This window comes from Adiantum capillus-veneris, chromosome 2 (assembly GCF_014529385.1).
Source record: "Adiantum capillus-veneris isolate H3 chromosome 2, ASM1452938v2, whole genome shotgun sequence".
NCBI classification, from domain to species: Eukaryota; Viridiplantae; Streptophyta; class Polypodiopsida; order Polypodiales; family Pteridaceae; genus Adiantum; species Adiantum capillus-veneris.
This window is the reverse complement of record NC_140932.1, coordinates 77543467-77560044: the sequence shown is the minus strand read 5'-3', so window position 1 is coordinate 77560044 and position 16578 is coordinate 77543467. Positions and strand designations below refer to the sequence as shown.

Genomic DNA, 16578 nt, shown 5'->3' with positions numbered 1-16578 from the left:
GTTTTCTAACATTGCTATGGGCCATTCCATGTGTCCGTCTGCAAGATGCAGTTTCATCCTAGTAGCCCTCATTGCTGGTTTTTTCATTTTTTCTAGACCTTTTTGTTGTGATGGCAGCACCAGCTCCACTGTCAAGGATTGCCATGGTTTTTACACCTTGCAATTCCACAAGAAGAGTGGTGTTCCCGTCTTCTCCCTCATAGTACTCACCTACCTTGTTTAAAGGCATTGGCCGAGTATTTAGTTGAGGTATTTCTAGCTCTTTGATCTCTTCCTTGATTTGAGTCATTGTTTTTTTTAGCACCAAAGTTCTCTAGGCATTTTCCCACCGTAACCCACATGTTTGGTCTTACTCTGAGCAACTTGGCTAACTTTATCGTACAGGTGACTGGTGTTCACAAAATGTCTATCAGTCCTTTTGAATCGATGACCTTGAAAGGAGACAGTCTTTGTGATGGGACTGCAACAACCTCTGACTTGGCCTGGTACTCTCCCATATATGATGGTAGTGTTCTTAGAGAATGGGGTTGACTATTGATACAGTGTACATATCCTTTGTCTCCCCAATACGATTCCACTTCTAGATTCATTTGAGATCCAGTCTCAAATTCCTATATCGGTGGAAGAGACACTCCTCTTCCATCACCTGTCTGGCTTAATCATCTACTTATCTCACTTGCTTCATTGGCCTCTCTGACTTGTTTCCACAATTTTTCAAGACCATCTATTTATTTACAACTATCAAGTATAGCTATGTGAAATCCCTCGAAAGAGTTATCCGTGGTATTCAACACTATCGTTGGTTCTAATGCTGGGTCCTTGAGCTTTGGTTTGTGCTTGTGATTGGAGTCTAGCTCTTTTTGTTCCAGATTTGGTGGGATTATTGGTGTAGGTGGGAAGGGGATTGCACCCTCAGGTTTTTCAACTTGTGGTTCTAGTAAAGCTTGGGTTGTTTGAATCATTTTCTTGCATATTTCAAGCCTATCCTTTTCTAGTTTTGCATATGGATATGTCATCCACCTTTGTTCATGGGTTTGGTTGTTTTTGAGCCGTGTTTCATAGGCTTTCAAGAGGGCATCTAATGGCTCATTAACCTTCTCGACTAACACCGATCCTCTAAACTAGAACTTCTTGGTTTCTCATCCTTGGATGGTTCTTCTGAAGGTTGAGATGTCTGGTTAAGAGAAACTGCAACCATTTCCTCATGTTGTCTTATCTTCTCTTCAGCTTGGATAAGCTTCTCAGCTAGGGATTTCCCTACGTGCTTTCATCCTAGCCTTTCTAGCTTTCCAGCTGTTTCATTTGCTCTTGGGTTTTTTACTAGGTGCGTCGGTCTTTCACTCACCCATCTCTAGACTCGAGTCAGTTTTTGTTTTCTCTGTCTCTAGGTTCTCACCAGCTTCCTTTTGAGCTTGCACTCTCGTAACTAAATGAACTGGTAAAATGTTTTTATTTTTTGAGCTACTACGTAGCAGAACAGTTCCTGAGACATTTGTTGGTATCTTTCTGACTCCGTTTGGATTCTTTGGACAATCGAGGATCAAGTGAATGACACCATAGTCAAGAAAATAGACATTCACTTGAGTGATCTCCATCTGAGAACATTGTTTGACCTAGTGGTTGTCACAATCTTTGTGACAATCTCTCTCTGGCTAAGGAGCTTCTTCTTGCAATTTCTCTTGGCTGTAAACAAAGGCTCTAACCTAGCTAAGCCTCTATTCACAATGAACTGCAATGTCCTTTTGTCCATCTCGTACCTTCTTTCTTTAGGTCAAAACGTAGGAGGTGGAGGTTGTATTGGCCTCATCACTCCATGTGTTTCTCTAAATTTTTGTCACTTTGAAGGGCAGTACCTGCTTTGGTTGTTATAATATATTGTAGTTGTTTATCTATTAGATGCTATCATCATTGGCATGTATCTCATGTCTACAGGCATTCTAGCACCTGGCAGTGTAGGTTGTTGTCCTAAGACAAGCTGTGGCCTTGAAACTCCTACTACACCTGGCACATTCTCTTTAAAGTATCTAGGTGGAGTAGGTGCTACTGGGTTAGGTTGTACATACATTTTCCTATCATATTACATGCTATAGTAACACTCTTCTCTCGTACGGTTTGTCCATTTTCTCTCAATCTCGCACCACTTAAGCTCCCTTAGATCAAAATTTACAAGAGGAACTAAAGTACTCTTGACCATTTTGTTGATAGATTTTTCTTGATTGATAGATGCCCCTGGTTTTGCAATGGAATCAATCATTCGTAAATCACTGTAATGTTTCATCTTCTTGACTATTACAATCGTTTTCTTTATATTTCTCACAATTATCCACCAGATAAAGAGCTTCTTTGATCAATTCATTGAGCATCAAGCTCCTTATCATATGCAAATCCTTTTGAAGACCCGCATGTCTCATTCTTTGGATAAAGATCAGCATTAATCGTACTTGCGTAGGAAGTTTCGCTCTTGGACACAACTTGACATATCTCTTGTGCCGTAATGCCACTTTGCATACTAATTCACCCTCTTTTTGTTTGAATCTGTGAATCTATGAGACCGCATGTGAGCTATGCGTTTCTGTAAGAATTCTTCGATAAATTCCTCAAATAGCTCATCAAGAGTCTCAAAATCACATCTTTCCACTGATTCGAACCATGTACTCGTGTCATCTTTCAGAGTAAGTCCAAATCTTGCAAACTATGTTGCAAAATTTGAAACTTCCTCTACTCTAATCACTCTTTGAAAATCGCTACGTGATCTCTCGAATCTTTATCTCCAGCGTATTTCTTGTTTACCCATTTTTGGATATGGAATGATCCATTAGGGAAGGTTTGGAGTCAAATTTGGTCCTTTTAGCGCTAGAGAGAGAATACAACGCGACCAATGGATGGCGGGCTACCGTAATGGTAGGTCGGATTTTTCTTGTTTTTATCTCAAATCAGCATTTTCAAAAAACAGTTTCTTGTTTCATAAAAAACCTTAACAGTAATATACGTTGTGATTTGCTCGAATCTTTCTTGTCAAGACCAAATATAGGACAAATGTACCATAACTCACACGCGATGCAATTGTCCGTACTTTTTCGATAGGAGAGACTTTATAGTATTCCTGCTCATTCTAATTCATTTGCGCTCAACTAACTATTCTGCTCGCATTTGATTGTATTGTGTTTACACTCAGAAACACTCTCCATGTTATATATGTGTTGTGCATCTTGCCATAGAAGAATTACTAATGGAGAACAGAAGACCTAGACAACCATCCGCAAGTATTAAGTCTGTCAAAATTTTCAACAGCTTCGATCTGGACAACGGTCGTTGGCTTTCCACCACCGTTACAGTTGAAGGCTGGGTTCTTTTGCAAACAAGGAAGAGAAAGCGCACGGACAACGAGTTTGTGAACAGTTATAAAGGTAGGGTGAAAAACTTTTGCTTGTCACAAATGGGCAAAACAGTCAAAGAGGTTCTCATTGAACACGCATATATGCACTCAGAGTTGCGTCTATGGACAATGCTGACAGGGTTTTCAACAAACCAACCAAATTGTGAATTTTCTTACATCCACAATAGATTTTACTCTTCACTCGTGTATTGTGTGTTTAACCTGCCAATGTAGGTTTGTGAAGGTGCCTTAGAGAATGGAGAAGAAGACATTGTGCACAGAGATAAAGGATGACCGACTGTTTCTAGTGCAATGCAACTCTTAATTGAAGAACGCGGCCCACACAATATATCACATTGCTCTGAACTGCAGATATTAAAGAAATCTGTCGATAGAAAGCTTGTAATCTATATTCCTGCAAAAATATATTGTTAAGGAATTTCTTGCAAATAAAGTCTGAGAACAATTATCTTTTTAAATTGACTCAAGTTGTCTTTACATTGGGTTTAATTCATTAAGCTGGTAGGAATGGAAGGTGATCGAGGAGGTGAATGAGCAACCTCGACAACTTCATGTACTGATGGTGCCGGGTCATGCTCAGGAGACGGTCTAGGGGTTGGGTGATGGGTTTGGGGTTGAGAAAAAGATTATGCAGTGGCCTCGTCTTCCTCGGTAAAATCAAGTATCACAAAATGACTAGAGGTTGAGTGGCCAAAAAAACGAGGGGAGGCACATACAGGCGATTGGTGTGTCATTGGTTGAGGCACTGCTTTGTACCTCCGAGATGGAGGCTGAGGTTGTGATCGTGGCGGTGGCAAGACAAATGCATCAGCGACTCCTAAAGGACGTATCTCCACAAGATTGATCATATTCTGGATCATCGTCGTCATGAATGTCTCCACATGGACGTTTGAATAATCTGTCAGATTCCTTGTCTGCAAATGAATTCCCTAGCTTTTATATATGTAATTCAAAGAAATCATGTGTGCAAGGATTACAAAAGCACAACATTGCATTTACACTTCTACGCTCCTCAACATAAATGCGTTCCAAAAGAAGCTCCACATTTGCAAGAACTCTCCATCCACAAGAATGCACGTCATCTTATTTTGGGACCTTGCAACTCAAAATCAGCATATCTTCCCAAACACCGTCTTGGGTCAATGCTTCCCATGCAGCAACAAGTTTTTGAACAGACTTGCAAGACATAACATACGGTGACCACACGTTGCATCGAAATTGCAGAATCAAGAAACAATAACTACGTACCTTCGAATATTCCCATGAAACCATGCACAGAATTTGCAAGGTAGCAACGCTTGCACTCAATGTTTAGTCCAACAAGGCTCCAATGTGAACTGATTGCACAAAATAAAGAATTAGTTTGTTATTTATAGTATACAAAATATTGAAGAATAGCGAGATTAAAAACACTTCATTTTTGTTATAAGCTAAAAGTAAAACTTTTTCCGTGTCCATGTTGACTTGTTGAAACCAATCAATGACGTCTATCAAAGAAGTGGACTCTAAGGTAAGCACGACTGACAGCTGTGCGTCCAAAACGGATACCTCAAATTGTTGATTCCATGCAAGGTTGGAAATTAGCATGCTGCGAATTAAAAAGAATTAATTGATGAGGATCTCCAATAAGCCAGAATCAAATAAATACGTCTGCAAAAATAATATAACATACCAGAGATCGAAATTTAAAATTTGGTGCGTAAGATCCCTTACACTATTTTGAAAAACAGCTATCTCATGAGGGCTAAAACGAAAATACAAAATTTGGCCCCAAACAAAAAGTGCTACGTCGAAAGTTGGACCGAGGAAATGTAGGGTCTCATTGTTAGCTTGGTTAATTGCTAACAACATCTCCCGCTCATTTAACTTGGCTAAAGGCTCTTCCACAAGCAGCTCTTGGGTCCGCTCCACATTCAAATGTGTGCCATACGTGTGCTAGGTGATGCTCACATCGAACAACTTCACTTTGGTGATTGGAGGGACTGTCTAAATGTTGTCCATTCTCTTGTCAGATAGATGGACTAGAGCAAGTGTCTTGTCCTACCTGAAGCGTCACAGCCTAAGAGAATTGATATCCTAGGGCATCACTAGCACTCTATGAGAATGAGTTGTGAGGACGTAGCTGTCTTGGAACAGTTTGATCAGAAAGTCCTGATTGCCTCGTGGAGGCAACCCATCGCACTTCTGGCCCACCAAAAATTCAAATTCGCGCTCTCACAAATCTGGCTTACTACTCTTTGAAAGGGTAACTTAAAAATAGCCAGAGAGATATGCCTCTAGAGTTTACACAGCTCAAGCAGAACGTTTTGGTTCTGCTCGTACCTCCGACTACGCATTGTTGCCCGAAGATTAGGTAGGATTTTGCCTGCAACTCTTGAGGATGAAAGTTGGTTTTTTTGCGGGTAAACCTTCCTTGCGGTCTGCTTCGTGCAAGCTATGGAAACAAGTGTTTACTATGGAAAACGATGTGGGAAAGAATAAGAAGAAGATTGAGCAATCAAAAGGTTAGGTTGCAAAAGCTGACTCTCAGAAGTGAGGACAGATGTCAAACAAGAGTGGGGTATATGGAAATAGAAACGTTAAGATTTTTGGAAGTTTTAACATCATCCTAATTCATTTGTAAAGCTAAAAAGAAAAAATGATTATTAGGACAGGGATAGTATGTCCAAGGTGGGATAGGGTTCTAGATAAGTCCATATTTAAGCATCTCCTATAGATAGGTGCAGGGATCCTATAAGATGATAGGGTTGGGTGTAGAAAGGGTGTCATATCCCCCTTGTCCTTTATGTCAGGAGAAGGGTAGCATGCTAAGGTGGGATAGGGTCCTAGGCAAAGCCGGCTAACATGTTGTGTTTAGGGGTCTCCTAAAGATAGCTCAAGGATCCTATAAGAGGAAATGTTTGGGTGGGGAAAGGCACCTCAATAGTTCCTTGTTCTTTAGAAGACACATACTTCATACTATGCCCATGAAAGTAAGAGCTTTAGGATCTCATACAAAACGGAAATTTAAGTCTCAATTGACCTCACAAAAAGAAAGGGTTGCTAGTACATGTTGTTTTGAGGATGATCCACGTTCATCTAGCTCAATGCCACTTGCAAAAAAATTAATCCAAATACCCTTGGCACAAACACCCCTACTTTGAAATAAAGGACAAGGGCTGGTATTGATGTTGGCAAGCTTTCATGAAAGCTCCAAACAAAAATGTTGATTCTAGGCGCTTGTCACACAAAGCTACACGAGGCTTGAGTGCATGAATAGTGTAGGCTGGATCAACAAGATGTGGCCTTCACCACAAGATGGGGGCACTTGCGACACTATAACAATATACAATCATAGATCCATCAAGAATGCAAATGAATCGGGTATAACTTTGCATTCTTTTGGTACCTATTCTTGAAGACACATAGCCATGGACAGTTGAGAAGATCATGATCCCTCAAATTCTTGGGCAATTTTTCATCTAGACTGACTCCATATTCTTCATGCAACTCCTTTCCTATGTAGCATTTTATCTTTCCTAAAATGTAGCAACACCCAACAACGACAGCCCCTTAACTTTTTACAACCAAAAAATATAAGGCTAAATCAAAGTTAAAGGAAAAGAGAAGGCTAGGGAAGAGTTATACACACATTGAGCACATTTGTTAAATGTTTTTACTCTAGATGGAAAAAACAAAGTCTTTTCGATTTTCCAAGTTCTTGAGGCTTTCATTTTTCCAACTGTCACCCTTCACTTTTGCATCGGAGATTTTTTTTTACAAAATTGTAGGGAACTACTAGTTGGGAAGTCATGCTCTTCTCATCTACACTCAAACTATCAATCAGGTACTTCTTCTTTCATCATATGTGGCAGGCAAGGAACCACTCTTGACGTGACAAGCTTCTCAAACATTATACAAGAAAGCAAAGTAGTGATTTATACGCTCGAACACAAGCAAGATTTGTTTAGGGTTACCCATGCCGTAGTTTGAAGGATATCTTGACGTGATAAGCTTCTTAGAGATTATACAAGAAAGTAGAGTAGTGATTTATACGCTCGAACGCAAGCAAGATTTGTTTAGGGTTACCCATGCCGTATTGTCAACCTACGATAGGCAAAGCCTAGAACTACAATATACCTACTTTGTTAAGTCGATGAGTAAGCCTCGATGAGAGGTGGTAGACATCCAACTTATAATCTTTAGCACCTCAAGGCTTGGCTTGAACTTGAGGTTGTTTTGTAATTTTATGATGTGCTTAATACAATTCACTCACAAATTGTGAGTCTTGCAAAAAAAAAAAAAAAAACAAGGAAAAAAATATGTCAATGTAGGTGTGCAACAACATTTTGGTTATGATTTGAGTACTAGATAATGCAACCCAAATTATCCGTGTAGTGCATTCATTCATAGAAAGGACAAGAAGAAAGTTTTGGCTACCGCTTACTAACCCACATGGCTACAAACTCCTAATTTTTGGTAAGCATCGAGCTTTCTCTTGGATCTTGATATATCTAATTTAAAAGTGCATAACCTTGTGGCTAAATACTCTCCCTGCCCCAAAAAAAAATGTTGCGTAGATCAAGGTTTGGAAAAAAAAAACACACACACACACACACACACAACCCAAAAAAAAACAAAAACCCACCCACCAAAAAAAACCCCTCCCCTTCCTTTCAAACCCATCACCCTTATCACTTCTCAATTTTTACCTGCAAAGGCAATATTTTTTATTGTTTTTAACTCCATTTGGATTCACTTTAAGATTTTCCTAATCCCCTATACCCATATTGAACAACTACAAATCTCTCACACCCTCATCAAAGGCCTTAATAACCTCCTCCTCCCACCCAACACCCTCCTCTTTACCTTTGATGTTGAGGCACTTTACCCTTGCATCCCAATCAACCAAGCCTCCTAGCCCTCAAAGCTCCTAGCCAACCATTTTGACCCTCATAGACTATATCTAGCCCTCACCGTTCTCATCCTATTTCACCAATACATTGCCTTGAAAGAAAAAATGTGGAAGCAAGTCAAAGGCACCTCTATGGGCTCTATAGTGTATGCCTCCCTCTTTCTATGCCACCTATTGGAATCCTCTTCCTCCCTCTCACACAACCTCAATCTTCTCTACTTCAAGATCTAAGTAGAATATATTAGTGTGTAGAATATATTTTTGTCATTGTATAAGAACTTTTTGGTTATGATTGGATATTGGACAGTACAAATGTGGTACAACCCAATACCAAATTGATACCTTGTTGCACCAATTTGGAGCAATATAGTTTCAAGTTGGTATTGTAGAGTGCCAAATCAGGACAATATAATGTCAAATTTTCACGAGAGCAAAAAATCATACATGTAGTACATGCCACCCACTAATTTTGTTTTGAACTCTCAAGATTTAGCACAAGGTTTGCATGCAAGTCATTAAACAAAATGGTACACCACAACACAAGAATCTCTTAAAACTTTGTAGCAGCTGACAACATAATTGTGCTTATTGATGTCCCTAGTACATTGCATGACATAGTTTTGGTACTATTCAACAACACAAAACAAAGTACTCTTTCTGAATAGTAAATAAACATCCAACAAAAACAAGAGAAGAAAAAAAATGACAACTCATTCCACCAAGAAAATGAACAATTAAAAGGATATTGAAAAGTACCAAATCTATACTTCATAATACCAAATCGGTATTGTGAGGCACCAAATTGGTACAACACCATGTAACATTCCCACAATTTAATGAAATCATATGTATAGTGCATGTTATTCATTGAATTTTTTTTGAACTCTCAAGAGACACAAGGATTGCAGAGACACTCTTGAATCCACGATACACCACAATACAAAATTTGCTTGAAAGTCAACATGCAATAAAATTGGATGAGTGAATGTCCAAATTACATTGCATGCCACCATTTAACAATGTAGAAACTACTCTATCCTCACAATAGAATGAATTGTCAAGAGAAGAAAAACATTGAATCGTGCTTTTAAACTCCTCATTACAGCTTCTCTATGTTTTCCAGAGGCCTATCTGTGTCAGGATGTAGAGACTCCCAAGATGTCATATCGTGTCAGAATTAGTAATGTTGTTATTAATACATTCAACAATAGTTCTGTAATTGGAAACTTAAGCGTCTTGAAACACTAAAGTGTCTTGTTTTTCTACGAAAGTTTTGGAAATTTATTTGTTAAGCTAGAAAGAAGTTTTTTACACCTTGCTTCTTCCATAGGTTGGTTGAGAGAGAGAGAGAGAGAGAGAGAGAGAGAGAGAGAGAGAGAGAGAGAGAAAATGAAATGAAATGCTATATTAATGTCTTCAAAAGGCCAAAGTGACCTATGAGACCAGAAAGTTACAATGTGGTGAATCTGATACAAAGTCAAAGTAACAAGATGACAAAAATGAAATGAAAAATGTCATAATAAAATTCTATGGAATCCTAAACTACTAGGTGTGAACTAAGCAACTAGCTGGGATAGCTAGATCACAAGAGATCTAGCATCAGTCGGTGGCGGCCCTCTCATCAATCTCCTCCATGGTCAGTAGTCTGACCGGGCGTCGTGCATGTCGAGTCAAAGTGATCCGAATCCTCTAATGCAGCCTCCACCGATGCTGTGTAGTCCTCCGCAGTCGTGGGCTTCTGGATCTCCCCAACTCAGTCGCTCGATCGATCAGTGTGCCTCTGTTGTGAGACGACGAGCTCTTCTGTGGTAGTAACTCCTCTGAGTGCACATGGATTCCATTATTGTTATATGCTGATGATATTGTGGTGATCTCCGACTCTCCGGAGGGGATGCAACGTCACTTGGATGCTTTGAATAGGTTTGCCCAGGAAAGTGGTTTGTCCGTCAACCTTGGTAAAACCAAGGTCATGGTATTTAATACCACCCCACAGTGGATCAGGAGGTCAGTCCCAGCATTCACATACGGCCAAGAGACTATGGAGTATACAGATGCGTACACTTACCTCGGAGTGGTTTTTAGTGGGCCAGCATTCTCATTGAAGAGGGCAACAGAGACTAGACTGACCAGAGCCCATGCAGCATTGGGTAGATTGGAAAGGATGTGTTCACAGGTTCAGTTTCAAGAGCCTCGGACGAAGCTCTGGCTCTTTGACACTCTGGTGGCTTCTGCATTGCTTTATGGAGCTGAGATTTGGGGACCTTCATTGGATCATCACGGGAGGACCCTCACCATCTCCGTGGTGAAAAAAGCACATGTGTGTGGGCATGGATCGGGAGGGTCGGGAAGGGGGGGCTGCTCAAGAACTGTGTACAGAGATATGGTTATGTATATGTCTATGTCCAGAGAACTATGTCCCCAAATATGGTTCTCAATTGATGTCTATGTCTAGAGAACTATGTCCACAGACAATTGTGTACAGAGAACTATGGTTATGTATATGTCCCCAAATCTCCGCATTCGTCTCATCAATTCACAATGTTATGTATTATACATAATACAAATTATGTTGTCAAATCATTAATACAAGAGCCTTTCATTAAAAAAATTGGACAAAGCTTCCTTTGTAAAATGAAGAAAATTTCAAACTAGACTCTATGAAGAGTCGCATTCGTCATCAATGAAAACATTGCGTTTATGACGCGTTTCACAGATACGAAAGTCGTATCTCAATTCCTTCTCCATTCTTTGCGCCGCTGCCTCTACATAAATCGGCAATGCACTTCCACAAACAAACAAAAGTATATATAGTTATTATGCATGTAATCAAAATTTAATCTATGGATCTAATAACATTAGACGTAATTCTTACGCAAGATACATAAATGCCAAAAAGTGAAACACAACATAAAGATCAAAAACACAAAAGTAATGTCAATGTCATAGTAGGAGCGAAGTCTCACTAGTCATCATAAGGGTCGACACGCGATGGCATGTCACCCTCATCCTCAACATCTAGAGAGGTAGATGCCTCCTCTCGGCTTCGCTTTTTAGGGCAAAGCAAGGGAATCACATAGTCTCTAATAAGAGACTCATCGGTGTCAAGCGCAGCACATGCTCGTTCACATGATAAGCATGCAGCCAAAATGGGAGCTGTACCACACCCAAGCTCCAAACAAATACCTCCACGTCGACAAAGCAGCTCAACAAAAGCTGCAACAAAACCTGGCTCCGCTGTATCTCACCCCGCCAAGGCATCCCTGATCCTGATCTAGCTAAGGAAGGCTCAGGAAAATGGTGTGTCATGAACGAATTTGAAGACTGGAGACCCAAGCGAGAGAACATAGTGGTGCTCTCAGCCACAAAGCATGTTGGCTGCATCCCAATCCTGTGTACCATAAGTAGCATAGAGCACTGGCACTGCAAATCAAATTACAAAACCACAACATTGAAGAAAGAGCCTCAAAAAAACTATACAATACTGAAGTGAAAACAATACCTGAATTCGACCAGATAAACTCTCAACATATCCATATGAACTATGATGGAGCACTATAATGCAACGATGTACCACCATCTGTGAAGCACGACAAAACCTCTCCACCCATCCAATAACCTCCTATTCATAGGTTCTTGTAAGAAAAAACTACCGATATTATGAAATAATATTAATGCAAGTAATCAAACACAACACAAATACTTGCAGTGCAAGCCATAATGAGCAGCCATCCAGAATCTGCAAGTGTAGAAAAAGTCAAATGGATAGCAGATCGTACATGATCCTCAGTGCAAATATCCCAACGAGATGGAGAAGAAGAACCAATATGCAATCCACCAAAAGGAAGATCCAAGAAGACAAAATCTGCGGCCCATGAAACAGACTTTCCCCCACGAGTTTATGGCACACCGCTTGAGCGAACTCGAGACATATGTTGATGCATAAGATTCCACTATGCATTGTGAGTACCCTCTCTATAGTTTGCAACGATAGAAATGTAATCGCCAACAATAGCAATACATCGTGTATCAACAGGAAGCATTGGGTAACGCAAAGGAGACTCCAAAACATAGACAAATTGTATGCTCTTCCTAACAACAATCAAGCCCGAGGAGTCTACGACAACATATTTATGATATGTGAACTTTTTCACAAAGTATTAATAAAAGTCGACAATAAAAATTTTGACACTTACCATGCTCTAGAACATCCTTCTCAATAGTGGTATCAACCACAATCTCCATCCTCTCACTAGACAAGTGGACACCTTAAAAGACATATACAACAGTTTTTGAACCTACAAGAATCAACAGCATGAAAACATAAAAGTTAACGAATGACATAAGCATACCTGGTTGTCTCGCCTCTGAAGTAGCAAGTGGTGGTTGTCTCGCCTCTGCTGCTGCATCCCTAAGCATGGTTTCTCGAAGCTCTTTCTCTCTCTCAAGGATGTGACCCTGCACCATATCTAACCACCATGGACATGTATCTCTCTCCCATGTTGTCAAAGTGGGCATGCTAGGGGGGTACATATATGTGTCCTTTGACACAGTCTGTGCCCACTATCTCACCACAAATGGGAGAGTTGGCAAGATCCCCTTTGAAACCAAAAGTGACAAAAACCTAACAAGAAACAAAAACATTGAACACATGACTCGATAGTGACATACAAAGCAAGATCAAAATTGTTACAAACCTGTAAGCCTATCGTTGAGCTGCCATTCGAAAAGTATCAACTTTCTTGAGTGCTTGTTTCTCTACATCTTTGCTTTTAGCCTCCAAAGAAACCTCCAAAGGATAGAGAAAAGGCCTAGCTTCAAACTTAATTTCATCAAAGTAGAACCCCAATGTGCATTCATGTGGCAATGGTGCCCCTCCTGGCACATTTGAATTGTCCAAAACAAGTTGTGTTGCTCTCTCATAGACACAAGCAAGGTAGCCCTCTCTATGCAGCCAACTACAAATTAAAAAAAAGCAAAGTTGTGTTATTTAAACAAATATTATCTCTTAGACAAAGCAAGCCAAACATTAAATAACTAGTAAATCATACTCACTGTCAAAACAAATTATCTCCCTTCTTCAAACCAAAAGCAATCCTTGTGATCCTATCAGACTGGAGTAATGAAACCCATTGGATTTTATTCTGCATAGGGTCATCATGGAGTGCAATCAAGTTTAGCTTCTCTAAAGTTGCCCAGCTGTCATGTCCCCATTTGAGTGACATAATCTTTGCCAACTAGTCTGTCCCAAGATTGGGATCCAAAATATTCAAGAGCTACAACACAATACAAAGAGCATGAAGTTTTACTTCACATCCATAACAACAATCAATACAATGACTATTGCTTGATTATTTGGTGAAGTGTACCTTTCCAATGCGTTCTTGATATTTATGTATTATCTCACAATGAATGCTTTTCTCCTCCTTCTTCAGATCCTCTACAGGCATTCCTTGCTTGAGTTGAGTCAGTCTAGACTCTTTCTCTTTAGTTATTTGAATCTAAAAAAGAAATCAATTTGTCTAAGAGTTATTCAAATGACTTAAAAATAATTTGCAAGCAAAAAAAAAACAAAACTCACATCATAAACTAGCATGCCAAGGTAGCGTCGTGTGAGTGGATACCAAGGTTCTGCACCTTTAGCATACTTTCTTCGCACAGATGCAATTAGTTTCTGGTCTTTGTCGGGGAGAGTTTTTAGGTAGCTTTCATGTTCAGCTGCACATATGTGATTGGTGTTCACAATCTCATCCCGTATGTGAGTGGCCACCAAAGCATGCATGTTCATACTGCAAAAACCCATATTGATTTGTTTCCATAATAAAGTATTCAACAACAAGATATATGCTTTAGTAGATACTCACACATTCATTCGTTGCAAGCTACTTAGCAATGCAATCTAAGGAACCTTGGTGGGATCTATGATAGTACAAAGGACCCTACAATGTCTCTCCTTTGAGGTGGAAAACTTCTCTTTGATAGCTTTAGTCCATGCAAGCGTGCGATGGTTGCCCTCCCAAACATAAAACATGCGGTCTGACAGATCTGCAAACCTTGGTTGGCTTTTGAGCTCCAACTCATACTCCTCATTGATTTCTATCCAAAGAGGATCCCACTTTTCCTTGATGTCATCTTCAAAACAAGAAACCAAAATTAGTGAATTCCAAAAGAATTTTTAAAATAGAAATTCACTTAACAAATTTAAGAAGCTTCAACTTACCTAAAGCAATGGTTTGCTCTCTCTTAAATGTCCAAAGTGAAACAATGAAAGCTCCCTTTTCTTGCATATATCCTTCCCTTGCAAAAGCCGTTTTTAATCCACTTAAATCATCTCTTAAACCTCTGACTCTAGCATATGGAATCAACCTACACAAAGGTATAGGAGGATAGTCGAAGCAGCTGAACATACGTGTGGTCTGAAGTACATTGGCACCTCTATGCATAAAAATATTTTGCTTCTCGTCAATCTCTGCAGCTGCAGTTACCTCATCTCGCATTTCCCAAGGGATAATTTGAAGTTCGTTTTCTTCGGGAGCCAATGTGTCATCAATTTCGTGCATAGACCCTTGGTCAACATCCACAGAGTGAATCTATTCCTCTTCAATGCCATGACACTCTGACATTTCTGTTACTGACACTGATGACACCTCTTCACTACTTTCAAGTGGTTGTGTAGACTTTTCATTACGTAGACTTTTCTTTAATCTTCCACGAGATGGACTACAAATAAAATACACAATCAACATCTTAAAAAATTTGTACATTACCTCTAAACATGAACTTTAACATGCATGTCTATAAGCAATGAAAACTTGCCTCTAAACATGAACGTTAACAATGAAAACATTGCCTTTAAACATGAATGTTAACATGCATGTTTATAAGCAATGTTTCAAACAGAATTTAATCTTTACATAGTCCATTGGAGGAGACAAAAAATAAAGATTGAAGACAAAAAATAAATACTATCTCCAACAAAACATTGCTTGTAAAGATGCACGCTAACATGTAACATGTATGACTAGAACCTTTTTTGTGCATAAAAATAAATTCTAGAAATACAACAATATATTTTGCTACTCTAATGAAACATTGGTTTTAAATATGTACGTTGACATGCAAGTCTTTAAGTTGCCCTTCAATAAAATACACAACCAATCTTTCAAAATATTTGGATAGCACCCCCTTTGAATGTGGAACAAAATTTCAAAAAATATAATAATCCAATGGACACCTCACATGAGGGTTTCTTAATATTGAATATAAAAAACAAAAATAATCTCTTTTGAAACATTAATCACTATTCTCTAAACATGCAGGTTTTTAGACACTAATTGACTTGAAAGCTTGGATGATTTGAAAGATTTTTTTCATATGTAAACATCGTCTCTAGGCATTCACATTAACATGCAGGTCTTTAGACACTAAATAAAATTTAGCAAGCTACAAACATTCTCGTCAACGGGTAGTTCTAGAAGCAATTTGCTTTTGTAAAAATATATTCATTATTTTTTATACAATTTTCTTTTAGGCATGCACATCGACGGGCACCTCTACATGCATAATAATGACACCTCTACATGAGAAAATGTACCTAACAAGAGGGCGTCCTTTACGTCCCGCCATTGCTCCTCTCCGATTTTTTGGTGACGTTGGCATGGAGATGCAAGCTTTGCGTAGATACTCGGATGACAGATGCTCTAACGCTCACACTTCGCAGGTGCTTTCTCACCTGCATGTGCAACTCAGACTCATAACCATATTTTGAAAGCCTCAAGAGACCGCACTTTCTTTTTGTGAATTCTGACAAGCTTTGCTTCAATTGTCTTGAAACAATGAAACATTGTTAACTCGAGGCTCAATTTTCAAGATTGTACTCAAACCATTTCCTGATGACTTGGACCATTACACGACACTCGCTCAGGTAGCAGAATATATCCGCATGTTGTCATAAACCAAGACTGCTGAAAGCATTTATAGCTCTATAACTAGCATGACAATCAGCACAAAATTTTGACAAATTTCCTACACTTGAAAAATTAAAAGCTCTAAAACTGAACTGTCTATGCATATACAAAAGGTTTTTACTCAAAATTACAAGCTCTACATTGCATATTTTATTTACAAGCTCTATATTGCATACTCTATTTACAAGCTCTGCGCTGCATATTTCAATTACAAGCTCTGCGCTTCATATTCTAATTACAAGCTCTATATTGCATACTTTATTTAGAGGATCTATATTGCATACTTTATTTAGAGGCTTTGTATTGCATACTATTTAGCAGTA

General features: G+C 39.1%; 1 pseudogene; it reads right to left on the bottom strand.

The window, feature by feature from the left end:
* Positions 1-10946: 10946 nt before the first annotated feature.
* On the bottom strand, positions 10947-15914 carry LOC147463028 (uncharacterized; annotated as a pseudogene).
* Between the last annotated feature and the right edge of the window lie 664 nt (positions 15915-16578).